Consider the following 21345-nt stretch of genomic DNA (forward strand, 5'->3'; position numbering starts at 1 on the left):
GGAGGGTGGGAAGGGACAGAGGGTCAGAAAGAGGGGTGGAAATAATTCTAGGAACTAGAAATGGAAAATTTTTTTATAATATGCATGATCGAGTCACTATGCAGTGTGTCCTGGATGGGAGAGCGCATTTTGTGTGCTGTGATGATGCTTAGGGAAGGAATGTAAATTGAGTTACAAAAAAAAAAAGTTTCAGAAAAAAAAATATACCTATTCAATGACTGCAGTAGGATATGTAGCCCCAGCTAGGTGCTACTTTATAGGATGCGGAAAGTTATGGAAATGTGTGTGTCACCTGTGTTTGCTATGAGGGTATTTGGATTGATTAGGGTCTTTGGTGATTCAATAAAATGTGGGGGGAAAACAGTATAGAAAGCAAACATAGATACCAGAGACAGTGTGGGAGGACAGTGGGAGATGGCAGAGGGTAAGAGATAGGAATCAAGGATGGGGGGAAAAAAGCAAAACGTACAGAAAACAAGAAATGGAAGATCATTTGCTGACAATAACATGTTTGTTGATGTGCTTGATTGAGACAATATACAGTGTACTCTGGATGGAAAATCTCATTTTGTATGCTGTAATGATGTACAGTGAATGAATGCAAATAAATAAATTGAAATAATAAAAAAAAAGAACCAGAAATAGGGTCACAAGAAAAAAAACACAATAAAGAAACCAGATACAAAAGACTATCCATTGTACAATTCTGCTTTCAAGAAATTTCTGGAAAAGGAAAAACTAAAGAAATGGAGTAAAACAGGTTGTCTGGAGGCAGTGGGTACTCATTGTAACCGAGCATCACGGAACTTCATAGGCTGATGGAAATGTTCTAAAACTAAATTATGGTGACAAATGCACAACAGTACATGTTTCCTAAAACACATCAAACAGGGAACCAGCAGTTAGCGTAATGGCTATGTCGCTGGACTCCCACGTAGTCGACCGCGGTTCGCGTTCCAGACACAGTGGCTTAAAACTCACGCCAGGCGCATGCCCAAGATCCCAAGAGGAGAATGGAGGAGAAGTGATTACAGCGTGACCATCCCCCCTGCGGGGTGATTTCTCACTTTCTGTCTCTATGTCTCTCTCTCTGTCTGTCTGGCGAGCTCTCGTGCCCTATAGCAAAAACCTCTCCAAAAAAAAAACCAATGCATCAAACAGCACACACTCATAGGATGAATTTAACAATATGTTAGTTATAACTTAGTAAAGCTGTTCCAAAAAATGAATAATCAATAATCACCTAACAAATTTGAGGAAGAGCAAGATAGAAGCTGTTGCCATAGCCTGGAGCTGGATCCGATATAGCTGACTGCAGTTCAAGTTCTAGCCCCAACAACCTGGAAAACACACTGGGTGCAAGTGCATGCATGCCCAAAATCCCAGAAGAATGGAAAATGAAAGGCGGGGATTGCAGCATGACCATGCCCCGTTGTGGGGGGTGCTTTCTATCTCTCTCTCTCTCTGTCCCTGTCTCTCTCTGTGAGTACATATACCCTCTGACCTGGTCATTAAAAACAAAATTGAAATTATTGAATGAAAATATAATAGCCAAATTTCAAAACCCTATAGGTTTAAATCAAAGTACTATATCCAAACTCCTGAACTGGACAACTATACTATAGTCCTATAAGAAAATACTCTTCTTCCTAGGAAAGTCTCACTGATGTACTAAGAATTACAGGGACATGATATGTGCTAGCTTTCTTCAAATGGTTTAGAAAAAAATAAATCATGTGTGCCTGTGTATGTTTGGGGGTGTAGAGAAGATGATAAATAAAGCAAATGTTCCCTGTGCTATTATTGTAACTTTTTTGAAAACCTAAATTTATTTCAACACAGAAAGTTTAAAATTTTGAGACCAGCAGATAGTGTTATGATTATGTCTCTGGACTCCCACGTAGTCAACCACGGTTCAAATCCCAGACCCGGTGGCTTAAAACTCATGCCAGGATATGTGCGTGTGTGCCCAAGATTCCAAAGGGAGAATGGGGGAGAAAGGCTTGTGGCATGACTATTCCCCCGGGGGTGATTTCTTGTTTTCTGTCCCTATTTCTGTCTCTTCGAAAAGTGTACGTACTCTACAGCAAAACTCTCTCTCTTTAAAAAAAAAAAAAAAAAGTTTAATATTTTAACTATTTGAAAAGACTAATAGACAAATTTCACTGAGATCATTGGTAAGAATAGAAAAACATAAGCAATATTAAAAGAGACAAATTTCACTGAGATCATTGATAAGAATAGAAAAACATAAGCAATATTAAAAGTGAAGATGGGTATTTATTACAAACACAATAGAAATTAAAATGATAACAAGAATACAATTTAAAAGGCCATAAATTTTAAATCTAAGATAAAATAACTAAGTTCCAAAACAATAAAACTTACCAAGAACTAACTCGATAAATAAACAGTCCTAATACTTCCACAAGTATAAAGAAATCGAATTAGCACTTAAATTTTTTTATGTAAAGAACCTGACGGGCCAGACAATTTAACCAATAAATTTTATTAAGTTTGCAAAAAGGCAATTGTTCTAAAATTGCATGAACTCTCCAGAGAATAGAAAAACAGGTAACACTTAGAAAATTTATTTATGAGGCTAGCATAACCCTATACCAAAACCACACAAAGAGACAGAAAGAGAAAAGAAACTTTTTATTCAATCCTACAAGTGAATATGGATGAAAAAATTGTAAACAGAATATCATAATACATTTTTAAAAATGTATCAATACCAAGTTAGTTTTTAACCCCAATAATAGAAGAATTTTAACATTAGAAAGCTCTGAATGTAAAAAAACTACATTTGTATAGTAAGAAAAAATTGTCTTGTTCTCTTAATAGATACAGAAAATGATCTGAAAAATTCAGGCTACTTTTTTTTTTGGGGGGGGGAGAAGTTTTTGCTATAGGGCACAAGCGTTCGCCAGACAGACAGATAGAAAGTGAGAAATCACACCCCAGGGTGGATGGCCACACCACAATCCTTTCTCTTCCATTTCCTCTCAGGATCTTGGGCATGCTTGCACATGCACCAGGTGTGAGTTTAAGCCACCGGGTCAGGGACTCAAACCTCGGTCAACTATATGAGAGTTTAGCAACATAGCCACTACGCCAACTGCTGGTTCCAAAAATTCAGGCTACTTTGCCATAGGGCCTTGAGCTTACAAGAAAGAAATAGAGACAGAGAGAAGGAAAGTGAGAAATTACCCCCCCTCCCCCAGGTGGGGATGGCCAAGCCACGATCTCTTCTCCTCCATTCTCTTCTTGGGATTTTGGGCACACACATGTGCCTTGTGTGATTTTCAAGTCATTGGGTCTAAGACTCAAATCATAGCCAGCCATGTGAGAATATAGCACCTAAACTATCATGCCACCTGCTGGTCCCAGCATGGTAACAATATTTTAAAATACAAAAAATATTATTAGAAATTTGGAATTTAAAATAATGTTATTCCAATTCAGGTTAACTTCAGCAAAAGTAAATCTGAATGACAAAATGATAGAAATACTCTCGTTAAAGAAAACACAAATTGTCTATTATTATCATTTTATTCAATATTATACTAACATATGTACACATTAGTATATTATACTAAAAATATATATTATTATATATTATATATCATACTGTTTAGCATATTATTATATTTTTATATTATTTTTATATGTAGTACATATTTTATACATGACATATATATAAAAAGTTTGGTTTTGTTTCAGAAATTTTTACCTTAGAGCACGTGTTCTCGCCAGAGAGATAAACAAAGATAGTGAGAGGGAAAGTGAGAAATCACCCCTGAGAGGGAATGGCCATGCTGCGATCCCTTCTCCTTCATTCTCCTCCTGGGATCTTGAGTATGCACATACATGCGCCTGTGTGATTTTCAATATAAAAATTTTGTCCTTATGCCATGGTTGTCCATTCATTACTGCCTTGTACCAAACATTTGAAGAATTACTACTAATTCTTCATAAACTTCCCTCCCAAAAAGAAGGAACACTTCCCCATTCATTTTATGAGACCAGTATTACCCTGATTCCCAAACCAGACAAAGACATTATAAGAAAAGATGACAGTTGGAAACCAGCAGTTAGCATAATGGCTATGTCACTGGACTCCCACGTAGTCGACCGCGGTTCGCATCCCGGACCCGGTGGCTTAAAACTCACGCCGGGCGCATGTGCGAGCATGCCCAAGATCCCAAGAGCAGAGTGGAGGAGAAGGGATTGCAGAGTGGCTATGCCCCCTGGGGGGGGGTTTCTCACTTGCCCTCTCCAAAATATTAGCAAACTTAATCTAACAATATATAAAAATGAATTATGCTTTGGGTCTTTTCTATATTGAAACATTAATACTATGTATTAATATATAAAACATTAATATTACATACTAATATATTTTTATTATTTATAAAATATAATAAAATATATTGTATATTATACATTTAATACTATATATATAGTATGAAACAAACCGCCAAAAGGAAGAATCAAGGGGCTAGTAGGGAGTGTAGCGGTCAAGGAGCTAGTCTCTCATGTGGCCAACCACTGTTTGAGTCCTGGACACATTGGCTTGAAACTCACACTGGGCACATGTACATGTATGCCCAAAACCCTGAGAGAGAAGGGAGGAAAAGGGATTGCAGAGTGGCCATCCCCTCAGGGGGCAAGTTCTCACTTTGTCTCGTTGCCTCTCACGCCCTATAGCAAAATCTCTCAAAAAAAGGGAAGAAATAAAAGCACTTGATATAACTGTTAACATGCAAAACAACAGATAATCTTTTAATTAAGAAAATTTAGTATAGTGTCAAGATGTAAGAGTAAAAACATCGAATGCATTTCAATACACCAAAATTAAATTTAAAATTTAAGAGATAATATAAAATATTATCTTATGATGTAAGTACTTTCATTACTTCAAAGTTATTATTAATTTCTTATTAAGAAACTCAAAGTATTAATCATAAAATAAAAGGCTGGAAAAAGAGGTTACATTAAATTAAGAATCATCTCTTCAGGGATCAGGTGGTGGCACAGTGGTAACACAACTGTTCCCACATGGGACAGGTTCTGAGTTCACATTCTAGGAACTCTCTGAATGTACCAAGCATTTATGCACAGACCCATGAACTGGGGTAGCTGAGACTTAGGGCACATTATGACATGAAGATCCATAATTCAAGAGACAAATGGGGAAGAAAGTGAATAACAGAGAGAAAAAAATACAAATGAATATATGGAAACCATACTACGGTGCCTCAAAAAGTTTGTGAAAAATGCAAGTAAAGTATAAGTTTATTTTAGTGCAAAGAAATTTGAAAGCCATGCATAGTTTTTTCATAATATAAAATGTCCAGGAACCTTTTGAAACCCCTTCCTGTAGTGAGGCCCACTGTCCTTTTCTCTTAGCCGCACCTGCTAGCATTTTGGGGCTGAAGTTGTGGAACCTGGAGGCTGAGTCTAACAGATGGCAGAGAGGAATGACGAGGTGAAAAAGTGTGGATTTTGGTGGACCCAGGAGAAAGTTACTGAAGTTAGTTGGAAGCATCAGCCAATTTGCTAACCTTCATCTCAAAAATCTGCCCAGAAGCAAGAGGATTTCAAACAGCATAAATCTTGCAGTGGAACATTTCAGGTGGGAGGAGAAAAAGTAACAGGCATGATACTTCTGAAGCCTCTCACAGTCCCAGACTCTCACTGTCATGGAAGAAATAAATCAATAAACTTTTCTTTAAAAATTACTTAATTTTATTTATTTATTGTTATTCTTCAATTTGACCAGAGAGAGAAATAGAACGAGTAGGGAGAATGAGAAAGCAAGCTGCCAGGTTTGGGTCTTGAACCACAGTTGGTCATGAGGGAGTCCCACGCCTTAACCACCACGACACCAGCCGGCACCTAAATCAATAAACTTTTAAAATAAAAAGAATGACTGTTCAGGGCTGACATGGTAGTGAAAGCTTTGGACTCCCATGTGGTGTACTGCAGTTCAAGTCTTGGATCTGGCAGTTTGCTTTCTCACTTCCCCTCTCTCTCTGTCTCTCTCTGGTCAAGTTAAAAAATATTAAGTAAAATTAAGTTAATAATTATTTTCTAAAAAAAGAATGACTGTTCAGGGAACTAGCAGTTAGCGTAATGGCTGTCACTGGACTCCCACGTAGTCAACTGCGGTTCGCGTCCCGGACCCGGTGGCTTAGAACTCACACCGGGCACGTGTGCGTGCGTGCCCAAGATCCCGAGAGGAGAATGGAGGAGAAGAGATTGTGGCGTGACCATCCCCCCGGGGGTGATTTCTCGCTTTCTGTCTCTATGTCTCTCTCTGTCTGTCTGGCGAGCGCACGCGCCCTATAGTGAAAATCTCTAAAAAAAAAAAAAAGAGAGAGAGAAAAAAGAATGACTGTTCAGCAAAAAAGTCTTTCACACAAAGAGAAACAATGATGTTGGTCAGTATGTGGAAGCATAGATCTGTTATACACTGCCAGTTAGAGTGTAAATTTGGGTCAAGCTTTTTAGAAAATAGTATGACATTATCTTGTACAGTTGAACATGAGTATAGGTATATGCTCTAAAAAAATTCTCAGACAGGTGCACCACGTGCAAAATATAAACCTCGATGTGGTGAGATCCTGTCAAAAATAACCCATCTCTCTCTCCCTCCCTCCTGGGCATTTTCTCACTCTTTCATTAAAAAAAAAAAAAAGTGCACATTTAGCTATAGTCAATTTTACATTTTGCATATTTACTTATTAACTTGAAAATATGCATTAATTACCTCTTATGTACCAGGTATTATTTAGATGCTGCGTATTTGAGGATATGATTTGTTGACTATTAGAGTTCTCTTGGATAACTCTGAGGTTGCTCCATTTTCTAATTTCAGCCTATTATTGAGTAGTTAATCTAATTCTTGCCCTTTTAATCAGTTAGCTCACTGTGTACTAACCATTTGACATTGATGAGCAAGACAAAGTCTACTGGGTCAAAATAATGTCAAAATGTCTGGGTCACACAGCCCTTGTTCTTCCTGAGCAGGTCCAGTTAAATGTCCAGTTATTTCCCCATGTTGAGTTACAAGTGTAATGCTATTCTTTACCAAATATCAACGAAGACAATTAATTCAGACCTTAATATCTTGAGCTGAAATGCTAGAATGATGCTCACGTTAAGGTGTTCAACGAGTAGTCTCAAACGTGGGACTGGAATTTAGGAGAGTATACTAGACCACAGATACAGTTGAGAGGTGAGAGTAGAAGGTATGAAGATGAAATTTATCCTGAAAGGAGATCTCTGTACCAAATTAAGGCCAGAGGACAAGAAGAGGAAGAGGGAGTTGCTGACAGCAAGCTTACCAGCTGCTTCCTGTTGACCGTGCTATTGATCTTCACAAAGACATATTTTTTCATAGTAAAAACTTGCACTAGACCCCTTTAAGGCTGGCCATACACTTTGCTGACACAAAGAAGGAAGGATTTTCCTATTGCCAATATTCTGCTCCAGATAACATGTGATAATGGACTTTCAACCTATCTGTTGCTTTCCCTCAGCTCCCCAAGATGCCCCTCTGTTACTTTTGACCAGTGTGGACTCTTTCTAAATGACTTATTTATATCAGACCTCTTTTCTTTTAACGAAGTGTGTTTCTTCAGAGCCAGAGGTTATGTCTATCATGTTTCTCCAGTCATGTTACTGTACGCTCCATGGTCTGACTTTTGGAACCCATAAATTCCATTTCCCCTATGACTTTTACTTTGCAATTATTCTTTTTCTGTACAACAAAGTTATAAGTCTAAATGAGATTTCCAAAAAAGAGACCATAATACAAGGAAAATAGAGGAAGATCAAGGACCAGTTTTATGGCCAGAAGAAAAGATAAACAATGAAGGACTTTTTTAAGTAGAGATTTTAGGATAAGTAGGAAGGAGGTCATTTTGAAAATAAAAGCACAACTTCCACACCTTAAATTTTAAACTTGACAGTAAAATAATATATTTTTGTTTATAATAAACAATAGGGGCATAGTGAATAAAAAAGAAAAATTTATTTTAAAGTATGATGGCACAGACACAACTAAGATATCATGAAGCAATTTGCTACAAATAAAGTTATGCCAAATCACACATTTGTTTGTTGCTATAAATTGCAACAGGAAGGACATACTCTTTCATTTCTGCTAATACGTCTTCACTGTGGACAGCTGAAAAGGCTAACTTCAAAGGAGATCCTACCTTACTGTCCAACTCCGTCCATTTCTCTGGTACCACAGAGACAGAACTGGCTTACTAGTCTTTTTAAAGACAAGAGACAAATGGGGAAGAAAGTGAATAATAGAGGGAAAAAAATAGAAATGAATATATGGAAACCATACTACAGTGCCTCAAAAAGTTTGTGAAAAATGCAAGTAAAGTATAAGTTTATTTTGGTGCAAAGAAATTTGAAAGCCATGCATAGTTTTTTCATAATATAAAATGTCTAGGAACCTTTTGAAACCCCTTTCTGTAGTGAGGCCCACTGTCCTTTTCTCTTAGCCACACCTGCTAGCATTATTGGGCTGAAGTTGTGGAACCTGGAGGCTGAGTCTAACAGATGGCAGAGAGGAATGAATGACGAGGTGAAAAAGTGTGGATTTTGGTGGACCCAGGAGAAAGCTACTGAAGTTAGTTGGAAGCGTCAGCCAATTTGCTAACCTTCATCTCAAAAATCTGCCCAGAAGCAAGAGGATTTCAAACAGCATAAATCTTGCAGTGGACCATTTCAGGTGGGAGGAGGAAAAGTAACAGGCATGATATTTCTGAAGCCTCTCACAGTCCCAGACACACCCTGGTACTTTATCATGTGCTCTGGAATCCCAGCAGATCACGCACGTCAAGAGTCAGCAGCTGTACAGAGGCTAAAAGCCCAAAACCATTCTGTTCCACAATCAGTGAGGGCTTCTGCTACCCTATTGACCATGGACTGGGGTTGCAGTCAGCAATCCCAATGTCAGGTACCAAATTGAGCAAAGACACTAGCAACAAGCAGCAGTAGAAAAGGAACTTGTGGGTGACATGCACAGTCCACCTGCCACCTACTCCATTCTTCACTTTCTCAGATTCTCTACCCCTACATGACAGGCAAACACAAGCCCATGCAATACAGTAGGAAAGAATAGCAAGAAAAACACTTAAAAAGGGAAACCAGTTTGTAGACCAAACAGAGACATACCTGAAATTGTAGTACATGAATTTGACCACTAAAAAGAGTCTGAGTCTTAAATTGGAAAAGACAAGTATCACTGGAAGATTTACTAAGTTTTTTACTGCTGAACTTAAAAAACTAAGGGGAGGGCCTTAAAATTTAGGAGAATTCATCATGTAGCTATGATTTATTGTCTTTTTTTTCACGTATCTGATTTATTTATCTGAAATTACATCTACTGTAAATATTTGATAGCATGGAAATGGCACATAAGATATTGCTAAATGAAAAAAGTAGTTTTAAAACAGCATACATAGCATAATACCCTTTATTAAATGACATGTATGTTTTAGGAAAAAAATCCTGGGTTATGTATTTTAAAAGAGTAGCTTTCTCTTTCTCTCTTTCTGAATAGTAACACTAAGGGCAGTTTTCCTTTTTTATTTTTCTCAGTTGTATTTAACAAAGAGGGGAAATTTTTGCTTCCAAAAGGAAGAATGGCCAGCAGTACTGTGAGTTCCCAAAAGAGTGATTTCAATAAGGATAAGAACTATAAAATATGAAAACCAACTGGGGACCAGATAGCAGCATGGTGGTAAAATACAGTGGTCTACGAGGCTGACTCACATGGTGAGGTTCTGGGTTCATTTTCGGAGCCCTCCCTAAGTACACGGGGCATGTGCTATGTAGTTATATCTCACATAAACACAGAAGACTGTTCACTTCTTCGTTGCACTCTACATTGAGAATGGAGCAGAAACCTAGATTCTGTCCTAGTTCTGAGAGAAGCTCCTAATGGAAAGCAGTTTCTTCATGTCTTACCTAGTGCCTCAACACAAAGACAACTGCCAGAGAAATCCCTGCTGGCTTCTCAAGATGCTCTCTTGCCTCCAGGTAGTCCTTCTAGGTCAGATGCAGGATTAGGGGCTACTTTAGGGCTACTGTATCACAATTCATTCAGTTTCCTTTCTTTCTTTTTTTTTTTTCTTTTTTTTTTTTTTTTTCCCTCTTCATTGTATATGACAGGTTAATGATGATATATTTACCTCTGAATATTTTTATTTTTTTCGTTTTCTTTTTTTTTTTTTTTTTTTTTTTTTTTTTTTTTTTTTTGTGAGACTGTCATTGTATATGACAGGTTAATGATGATATATTTACCTCTGAATATTTTTAGATATATTCCAGATTGTAGAATAAAGTTTTATAGAGATGTGCACAACACAGCAGGTGGTTGATACCCAAATTAGTTACAGCTGCCACATTTAAATAACAGGAGAAGAAAATGAATATATAACAAGATAATTGTATGTATGTAGATAAATGCAGTGTATCAAATGATGATAAAAGAATATAAACCTTGCAATGACCTATTGTGTCACTGGATGTTACTATTATCCCACAGTTTGAGTTTCTATTTCTAACCATAAAAGGATGATTACAGAGTCCTTGAGAGAAAAAGACTTTAATATACAGAGTCCCTGATGCATAATATAATGCCAGAGAAACAGTGGGTACTTAATAAATGTTAGTTGATGCTGACAGTAGAGCCAAATTTACATTATAAAGTTTATGAATCTGAATACATGTATGCTTCTTAGTAAATACTGTGTATGCAACTGGTCCAAGAGAAGAAGACAGACAAATCCTTGTGAGTTTTACATTAAATATTTAGAGTCTTCTGACCAAGGGACACCTGCTAAGCCATGATAAGAATAATGCACTCTGGGCTGTTCAAAATTGTTTGACCCTATGAAACATTAAAGCTGTTTTACTCTCAAAGGATTCTCTTATAAAAGAGTAAAAGTAACCTCATTCTTCTTGCAGAGTAGCCGAAAGGGAAATCTCTTAGATCTGCTTTCTAAACTTAACAGTCTAGTTAGTCTGAGGTGGCAAAATACAATGGCACCTATAGGTCATTCACTATCTTTCTCGAGTATAGGATGAACAGTTTCTATCTCCATCCCACAGAATAAGAGGGCACTTAGCATGAACTGAAGACTACCTACAGATCCTCCTGCTCAGACACCACCTTTCCCAGCCTACTACAGCACCAGCTCATGGAATCCTTGAGTTGTAAGAGAACTCAAAGACTATCCTGCTTGACAACTTCATTTTATCAACGAGGAGAAATAAAATGACTCAGTTTAACTCACTGTAACAAAACTGAAGTCTGGACTAAAGCCTAGACTTCCTCCATGCCCTTCCTACAGATGATATCTCAGCAGGGCCTTGTCCCGGAACCTCCCTGACACTCCAGGTGAGTGCTCGTGCCCATGATCTAAGCCAGGTGAGACTGGGCTAGATCACAGCATGAGGACCCTGCTCGGTGTAGCTCTCTTTTGTTCCTTCTCCATCTTCCTCTTCCTGTCTCTCTGTTTCTCTTTCTCATGGAAATAAATAAACAAAACATTATTTTAGAAGAAACTTCTAATTATAGGAAACTATGCTTCGTTAATATTATTATTATTATTTTAATTTTAGCACAGGGTGCTTGCACTTGCCAGAGAGAGAGAAAGAGTAGGAAAGTGAAAAATCACTCCCCATGGAGCATGGTCACACTACAATCACATCCCTCCCATGTCTCCCTCTTTGGGGATTTTGGACACACATGCATTTTTTTAAACCACTGGACCCAAGACAGGAACCATGTAGCTGGCCATGCGGGATCTAGCTACCTTAACTACCATGCCACTAACTGGCCCCACTCTTCATGTTATTTTGACTTCTTCTCCTTCTTGCACATTTCCACTTTTAAGATTATTATTATTGGATAAGAAAACAAACTCAACAACACAATAACATCTGTCCTAAAATCATTTCAGAAGCACTTTAACATCAAGATGTTTTATCAAGAGGAAAATCCCCCTTTACTAGCTCTGCTCAAAAGTCCTTCCCCGCTTCTGGAAAGTTGTCCTCCATTCTCATTGCTGATAGAAACCCTGCCCACACACTGGCACCCAACTCATATACCAACATTTCCTGACTGTTTTATGTTAGAACATATTCTCCCACTTCTCGGTCCCTACAATAACACTCGCACCCAGAGGTCAGTACACCACTTGACAATACAAAACTTTGTATTGTTTGAATGATTCATGTTTCTGTATGTCATCTCTCAGTTAATTTAGACCTTACTTGATGGCTGGCCCATAAATTTTTCTTCCATTAGTGTCCTCCATAGACTCTCTTTTTTTTTTTTAAGAGAGATTTTTGCTACAGGGCGCATATGCACACAGGAGAAACAGAGAAAGATAGAGAGACAGAAAGCGAGAAATCACACCCTGAGGGGATGGCCCCTCTGCAATCCCTTCTCCATTTTCATCTTGGGATCTTGAGCACATACGTACATGTGCCTGGCATGAGTTTAAGCTACTGGGTCCAGGACTCAAACTGCAGTTGACTATGTGGGAGTCCAGCCACATAATCATTATGCCATTGCTGGTCCCTCCACCATTGACTTTTTTTTTTTTTGGAGAGGTTTTTGCTATAGGGCACGTGCACTAGCCAGACAGACAGAGAGAGACATAGAGACAGAAAGCGAGAAATCACCCCCCCAGGGAGGATGGTCACGCCGCAATCCCTTCTCCTCCATTCTCCTCTCAGGATCTTGGGCATGCATGCACATGTGCCCGGCGTGAGTTCTAAGCCACTGGGTCCAGGACGTGAACCGCGGTCGACTACGTGGGAGTTCAGCAACATAGCCATTACGCTAACTGCTGGCTCCCTCCACCATTGACTCTTAAGTCTACTTTTTTTTCTTTCTGTTTTCTTGTTCTTTCTTTCAGTTACTTTTAGATCATTACCAATTTTTAAAATAAATGTTATTGTGTATATTAAGTATATTTATTGTGTATATCGTGTACAACACTATGCTAAAAGACATCTATAGATGGTAAAGTGGTTACTCATTTCTGCTTCTGAAATAAATTGGTGCGTTTACTATTCTGTCTCTTATTGAAGAGAATTGAAAGCAAAAACAAAAGCCTGTTGAGTTTAATCAGATGCGAATCAGGAGAATGCATTTCTGAGGGGGAAAGAGAAAATCAAGAGCGGCAGAAAAGCAGACCTACATGACAAGGTGCCCCATGCTGGCCCCAGGCTTTCACCTTCCACACGCGGAGCTAAGCCTGCTGTCACATCCCACAAACAGGCAAGTTTCCCCTGAAATCTTTCATGTTTTACTTCACATTAAGTAACACCATAAAATCTCCAATCGTGACACTTCAGAATTCAGTTGTTCTGAAGCATGAAAAGCAGACTAATCACAACTTATTTAGACTGTTTGGATACACAAGGTGATGCAGGGTCCAAGGGCATGCTCTTCATATTTGCATCTTGAAAAAAAACAAGCCACTGTGGTCTTCAGCTCAGTACTTAAATCTCTAATCATGTCTTTGGATTATTTGTATCACATTGTTTCAGATCCATATACTGTCAATGAGACACAGTAAACAGGACATATTCAAGACATTCAACATTTTCCATTTTTTTATATATAAAAATGCTATAAAACCATGATGCACTTGTGTTATTTACTTAATAAACCCACATTCCTATTTAAAAGGAAAGTCTTATTTTTATTAAGTTAAAATACACAAGTGTTTATCAAGACTCTTATTTTCTAAAATATAATTACAACTTATTGAAATCATCACTAAGATAATAAATTATTTGGCTAGTAATCTGTGTATCTAACATGACTTTTTTTTCCCTTATGCACATTATTTTTTGTTGAGGCTTTCACAATTCTACCTGGTCAAATGGGTCATAATTCTAAATGATGTGTTATTAGCTGACTTTTAATTAGAACCTTTATAAAATCACTATTATTTTTCTTAAAAATATATATATATATAAGTATATATATTTATTGCATATATTCATTACAATGCACAGATGTTGAATCTAAAAAATAGTATGGTTGGTGATATAATATTAACTGAAAACACAGAAAAGATTCTTTTATCAATACCAAACATCTTTAAACAGTTTGTACATTACAGAAATTATAAGTAGAACCATATTTGCTTTGGCTTTACCAGTGCAGTAAGTCCCAGTAACAATAACAAAATAGACACTGCTTGACTGTCTGCCCTGCTCAAATTCATGACATCACCAAAATAAATATTATTTCTGGTCATAAGGACATCCCACATTAACCAAGCCACTTATATTTTCTCTGAAATCAAACCACACCATAGAGTTTTATCCAAATAAGAGTCTGGCTACTGAGAAACAGGTAAAACAATTTAGAGCTTTACTGCATCCTCTAAGAAATAGTCAAGATGCAGAAACACACAATCTGCTTTCTTTCCTTCTCCCTCATTTTCCCAAACATGGCAGCTGCCCACTGTCTCTTTTGTGGCCCTTTCTTCTCTACCTTTCTTCTATCTTTCCTGTCCTGCCTAGCACCGCCCTTTATGGCTAGACCAACTTAGCCTTCACTAGTATTCATTTCACCAATTATATTCTCAAGTTCTGTTCAACAGAGGAAGGCCAGAGAGCTGAGCCAGTTCTCTGTGATCTTCCTTAGAGACAAGGACACCATTCACTTTCTCCTCTCCAGTGTAGATACATACATTCACATGGCTCCCCGGATCCCAGATGCTAATCCTAAACTAAACTAGAACTATTCAATGCATAGATCCATACCAGCTTCTCTGTTCCATTCAACAGTTACCTCGCATCATCCAGGCAAAGAAGCTCTAAAGCAGAATCCTCTCTCTTCTAGGATCCTACAGAAATCTTTTAAACACTGTTGTTCAACAGACCATTGCCTTCTTTCCAAAAAGCATTGGCATAAGAGTAGGGGAATTCAGGGCAACAGTAAAAAATCTAAGTCATAAGATAATATTGAGCAGCTCACAATTTTCTCTTCGTACATTGACCCTTCAACCCTCAACCAAACCTGTTCTGCAAGGCTTCTAAACAAACACCTAGGGACATGTAATAAAGGGCTTTAAAAGGCATATAATCTTTGGTCCACTAATTGCACAAATTGACTACAATTTATACACAAAGACTTTCATTACACCCTAATTTTTTATAGTAAAATGTAAAAATTGCCAAAATATTGAATAGGAAAAAAAGGTGCGATCCTGCCACATATACACATAGATATTTTGAAAGAGATTGATCAAATGACTGGATAGGGAAATGCTCTTCTCTCAATCAATTTTGAGATACAGAATATAAAATAGAAATCCTCTTCCTCAAAGTAATCCATATTTAATTGGCACATGAAAACAATTCTAAAAGCAGATTCATAAAAATTAGTCCACATACATTAAACATATAAATATACATTCTAGCTCCAGATCTATGTATTTTTAATGTTTTTCTCTTTAGTGTCTATAAGAATATGTTGCATATAATGGCCATTTAATAAATGTTTGCAGGCACCAGCAGGTAGAAGGGTGACCTCATGACCCACCATGTTTTGAGTCCTGGACTTGGTGGCTTGAGAATCATGCTGGGCACATATACATGCATGCCCAAAATCCCAAGAGGAGAATGGAGGAGAAGGGATTGAGGCATGGCCATCCCTCCTGGAGGGTACAGAGGTAGACTTCTGTCTCTCTTTCTCTCTCCCTCTATGACTTCTCTCTGGCAAGTGCACAAGTCTTATAGCAAAAACTCTAAAAAATAATAAATAAATAAATGCATCCTTGTTTGCTAAGGCACCTTCCAAACAGCTTCCAAATCCTAATTTCCCCTTGGCCCAAGATCAATTCAACAGAACTGGCATGAACAGGAGGAAAAGAAACCACAAATTAAGGATAAACCAAGGCATATAGATGCCTCAGCATGGCTTAACAATTTGGTGCTGATTTCCAAAAACATATTTAAATACTTAACCAACTTTTAGAAGAGAAGCCATCACTAACACCATGGTTCTTCTTTGCTTTCTGTCAAGAATGTGATCAGCTTCTTCTAGTAATTCGACCCTGATCCCAAAATTTCATATCCCACACAGAAACAATTTAAGTCTGTGTGTTAACTAAACCTTCTTTCCTTATAGACTACTATAGCTTTATTGTTCAAAAAATGCCTTTTGCAATGTCATTTTCCACAGCAAATAGCTCAGTTGGTTCCTTCAAACCAGCTTAATAGAGCGTGTGTCCTTACGTGTTCAGGGATGTTTCAGAACCTTTCATAGATCAGCATTTGGGATCCTTCCTGCCCATGGTTTATTAAATCAAATTCAGCTCTTGTCCTCCATGTCTGGCACAAGATAATCCAAGCAGGAGAAAGTCCTGCAAACAGGTGCATCAAGGGGTCAATCAGCAAAAATGCTAAAATATAACTGGATAAAATTTTAAATGTATTCTTTATTGCTGGCTTACACCCTCTACTTAATGCCTCTCTCTACTGCTGACCTAGCTCTATTAAGAATTTTCTAATGAACATGTGCAGTTACAGGCTGAGAAAGTCAGTGGCAATCAGTTGGAATTCTGAAAACTGAGCCATGCAGGTTTATGGAAGTGCAGTAAATGTTATTGCCTACATTTTTAATTCTTTGTCTTCTAAGAAGTTGTCTGACTTGGCACATGGAAAAGGAAGCTAAAGAGAGACAGTGGTCCGATTAATTATAATTTTTTTTAGAGGTTTTAACTATAGGGCGTGTGCGCTCGCCTGACAGACAGAGAGAGATATAGAGACAGAAAGCGAGAAATCACCCCCCAGGGGGTATGGTCACGCCGCAATCCCTTCTCCTCCATCTCCTCTCGGGATCTTGGGCACGCACTCACACGCGCCCGGCGTGAGTTTTAAGCCACCAGGTCCGGGACTCAAACTACAGTCGACTACATGGGAGAGTCCAGCAACATAGCCATTATGCTAACTGCTGGTCCCCCGATTAATTATAATTTAACCTGAAGTTATGTGACTTGGCCTCAGTCACATAGTTGGTAAGTAACAGGAGCTGACAGTTAAACCTAGGCAACCAAGCTTAGAACCTCAGTTGTTTTAATGATTACACTATTTTCTTCTTATTTTTTTCCTTCAAAATATTGACACTGGTTTGGCAAGCACAAGTGAATTACTGAGTAACTATTTCTTTGTACAATTTGTTCCAATAGACATTCAATTAGTTTCTACCTCCACTAGATAAATGCTTAAACAACTATTTAAAGAACATTGGTTTTTAAAGGTGTCAAATTATTAGCCTCTCTGAAGTATACAGATGTCCTCCACTTAGTTGTATACTGCACAGTTGTTCTCAATTCTATACCTTTTTTTCCATCTATTTTTTGCCATGTGACTTTACTATTTCTGCAGAATAGGAATTAGCCTTCCAGTCTTTCATTTCTGGCTAGGCCATGTGTCCTGCATTAGCCAAAAATATATTAACAAGGAAAAGCCTGAGATGCATTTTTGCAGCTGGGTTTGTTCTCTTATGCTTTGCAGGGGCATGCAAAGAACATGCCCTGGTTAGCCCAGAAAAATGAGGGCCACCAGAGCATACCTAATTTTCACCTCTGGCCTTTTGCCGAGATCAGCCTCAATCGACTGAGCTCCAGTCAAGTCTTAGATTCAGAAGCAAAGGGAAATTATTTACTGTTGTCTGTCACTGATTTTTAGACAGGAATAGTGTTTTGTTTTGTTTTGTTTTTTATTTTGTTTTGTTTTAGAAGTATTTTTGCTAAAGGGTACATGTGCTTGGCATAGAGAAAGCAAGAAATCACCCCCCAGAGGGTATGGCCATGCATCAATCCCTTCTCCTCCATTCTCCTTTTGGGATTTTGAGCATGCACACGCCCTTGCCCAGCGTGAGTTTCAAGCCACCAGGTCCAGGACTCAAACCACGTCACCAATGTAACCAGTACACCATCTGGTCCCTCAGGCACAGTTTTTAATCAGCATCAATGTGACTGAAGTTAACTGACAGAGACTGCTTAAGACCCAAAAATTCTTAGTCCCAACCTTCAGCTCTCAGATTCTGGCCTAACCCTGATGAAGTGTTCAGGAAAGCCTAACCACAATCTTCTAAATACAAAAATCTTTTGTCCTTTCAGAGTAAAAAAAAAACTTTCATGTTTTAGAATTCATTAAAAAAAACTCTACTTCTTTATAATGAACAACCAGAAATAAAACAAAAGCATGAAATAATAGAAGGGAGTTTGGGAGATTTTTATGTATTGTCTTTGTCACTTTTAAATATTTTGTATAATTTCTTGTTGTTGCACAAAGGAGGAAAAAAAAGAAAGAAAGAAAGAAAAAAAAAAAAAAAACTCCTTGAGGAAATGGATCCCTCCCCACCACACCACCTTTGCCATCTCAGTAATAGTTCAAATAAAAATATGTGAAAATACGCAGAGGGCTACAGAAGCAGGAAACCAATTTATGAAACCAACAGAAGACAAGAATGGGAAAAGGGCAAGCCAGGGAGCACTTGATAGGCTCTCAGAGACCAGCCTGTGGCCTGGTAATTCAGGCAACAGGATCCACATGGCCAACTGGGCAGTTCAAATTCCAGACCCAGCAGCTTGAGAAACATGCCAGGCATGTGTCTGTGCATGTGCACCCAAAATCCCAAAGGGAAGGAGAGATGGATGAGAAAGGATTGTGGTGAGATCATTCCCCATGGAGGATGCTTTCTCACTTTCCTTCTCTCTCTCCTCTCTCTCTCTCAACTATGTAAGCCAGCAAGCGAAACTGAAAAAACAAACAAACAAAGAACAGAAAGACAGAAAGAAAAAGCTCCCAGTAAGGCACACTTACTTGAACCAGTAAAGTTTCTATTCATAGGAGCAAGAGGGGTATTTGGTAAAGAGTTCTTACTCTAGTGCACTGGTGTAACTAAGTTTATAACCGCTACCATTTTAAAGTGAAACTCTAAAAGCATTTTCTCATAGGAATAGTTTTCTTACATTGTTTTTAATTTTACAGCGTTAACATTATATTTAGTCGTTTCATTCCACAAATCTTACTTAGTATCTACTCTATACCACAGACTGTGTTATCATTAAGTCATAATGATGAAGACTTGAAGAATGCCAAAGGAGCCTAAGCATCAAGGACAGCATTGTTTTGGAGGAAATTTCAAACAATGGCTTACAAATCACCTTTCTTATATAATCTCTCAATAAACTAACAGCTTTGGTGTTCTATACTTTGGTCACCATGCATATCACAGAGGCTCAAGAAACTTGAAGATTAAATATAGATCTGTTGACTAATTTTTAAAAGGAAATTGCAAAAGTTGGAACCAGCAGTTAGCATAATGGCTATGTCGCTGGACTCCCATGTAGTCGACCGTGGTTTGAGTCTCGGACCCAGTGGCTTAAACTTATGCTGGGCGCGTGTGCATGTGTGCCCAAGATCCTGAGAGGAGAATGGAGGAGAAGGGATTGCAGCATGGCCATCCCCCCTGGGGGGTGATTTCTCACTTTCTGTCTCTCTGTCTCTCTCTGTCTTTCTGGCGAGCGCACACGCCCTATAGCGAAAATCTCTCCAAAAAAAAACAGGAAATTGCAATGATATTACTACACAGAATGAGCAGGTCAAAATTGTAGTATACATGATTGATAAGTCGGTCAGGAATGGCTTCATTCCAACTGGCTGGGATTACAACAAATACAGCCAGTAGCCTTAATAGGTGCTTAGCTGAAAAGAAGATAGTTTACCGCCTGCTGTTTTAGACACCTGATGACAATTCAGGAGGATGTATGTGAAATACAGCTCCATCTTTAATTAAACACTGTCTATATGGAGAACAACTTTCAGAAATATCTCAAGCACATTTGGATTTTAAAAACGATAATTTACACCATGAAAGTGTGGAAAGCTAGACTGAAAAGCCACATATAGAAAGTCAGAAAAGAATTCCAAATGCCTAACAGCTTGTTGAACTGGGAGGATTCTGCTAGGATAGAGTGAGAGACTTGACTGTCATGCCCATAAATCCTGTCCAAGGATAGAGCCTATCTTATTAGATCAAAGTGTGAATTAATTGAGTCTTTCCACATAACAGGATCTATTTCAGAGCTTGAACACCAGTTTATGTGAAAATGAGAGAGAACAGCAGAGTAAGGTATAAAGGACTTAAAAGCAGCAATCGTATTCATGCCAACTGAGTAATAGCAAATTAAACACAAGATGGAGCACCTCAGTTCTGAAAATGATGATACTGAAAATGTCATAAAGAAAAAGGTCTGAGAGATAATAAATGCAGTTTTAAGAGAGAAGTTAATCATGGCACTTTTGAAATTTAAAAACAAAGATAAACAGAATTGGGTTATTTAGTGAATGATTACGATACTTAAGACCAAGATTTTAAGAATCAGGCATGATACAAATTTGCCCATTAAAATATTACCAAAATTAATATACTTTTAAACTATTAATCTTTATTACTGTATAACGCCCTTATGAAGATAGTAGTACAAAGATGGATGATTCCACTGTGTTACCTGTATCAGTTCAGATAGATTTTTACTTAAATTATAAAGGCTGAAAGTATGATGGATATATAGGACTCCCATGAAAATAGCTTAGTAAAACAAGCCTTTCCAGTCTTCCTAACAAGTGACCATAGAGGCCTGTCAGCATCTAAATGACATTGTTCTCCAGGTGGTGACCTTACTGCATCAGTGTTAGACTCTAATTACTTAACAGGGGGAAATGATTTTATAAACTTTTTTGAACCAAACATACAAGTTCTAATTAAAAATTGTTTTTCTTATTTTCTTTTCTTAGAGGCAGGTAAAAAGGATGATTATGAACCTGCATGAAATTTTAGGTATCAAAGAAGAACTAACTCGTATTTGAGTAACTTCTTGTCTTCCTTCTGCAAACAGATATCCCCTAATGTGTAAACATTATCTCCCAAGTTAGGAAGAGGTAGTTTCTATACTTATAAATAGATATGTCTTGCCAAATGGACCATCACAGATATAATAGACATCTGAGAAATAAATTACTTGAATCAAGAGAAGATTGTGGTTAGCATTTTTGTCTCCATGAAGAAGAGGTTACATTTATAAACTGCTAGAGAAGAAAATGAGTTTATTCATTTAAGCCTAAAATTTAAAGAATAATTTATATAATAAAAAACAAATGCACAACAGTTGAGATTTAAATCAACTGTTATTCAATATCTATTATTTATTTACTCAAAGCTACAAAGATTGTGTAAAAATTTATCACACACCCAACACTGTG

At 37.7% G+C, this 21345-nt stretch overlaps 1 pseudogene; it reads right to left on the reverse strand.

The window, feature by feature from the left end:
- Positions 1 to 19869, reverse strand: part of LOC102495876 (60S ribosomal protein L32 pseudogene) — a 22489-nt pseudogene extending 2620 nt beyond the window's left edge.
- Positions 19870 to 21345: the final 1476 nt, after the last annotated feature.

Source organism: Tupaia chinensis, unplaced genomic scaffold (assembly GCF_000334495.1).
Source record: "Tupaia chinensis unplaced genomic scaffold, TupChi_1.0 Scaffold000370_1, whole genome shotgun sequence".
Lineage (NCBI taxonomy): Eukaryota > Metazoa > Chordata > Mammalia > Scandentia > Tupaiidae > Tupaia > Tupaia belangeri.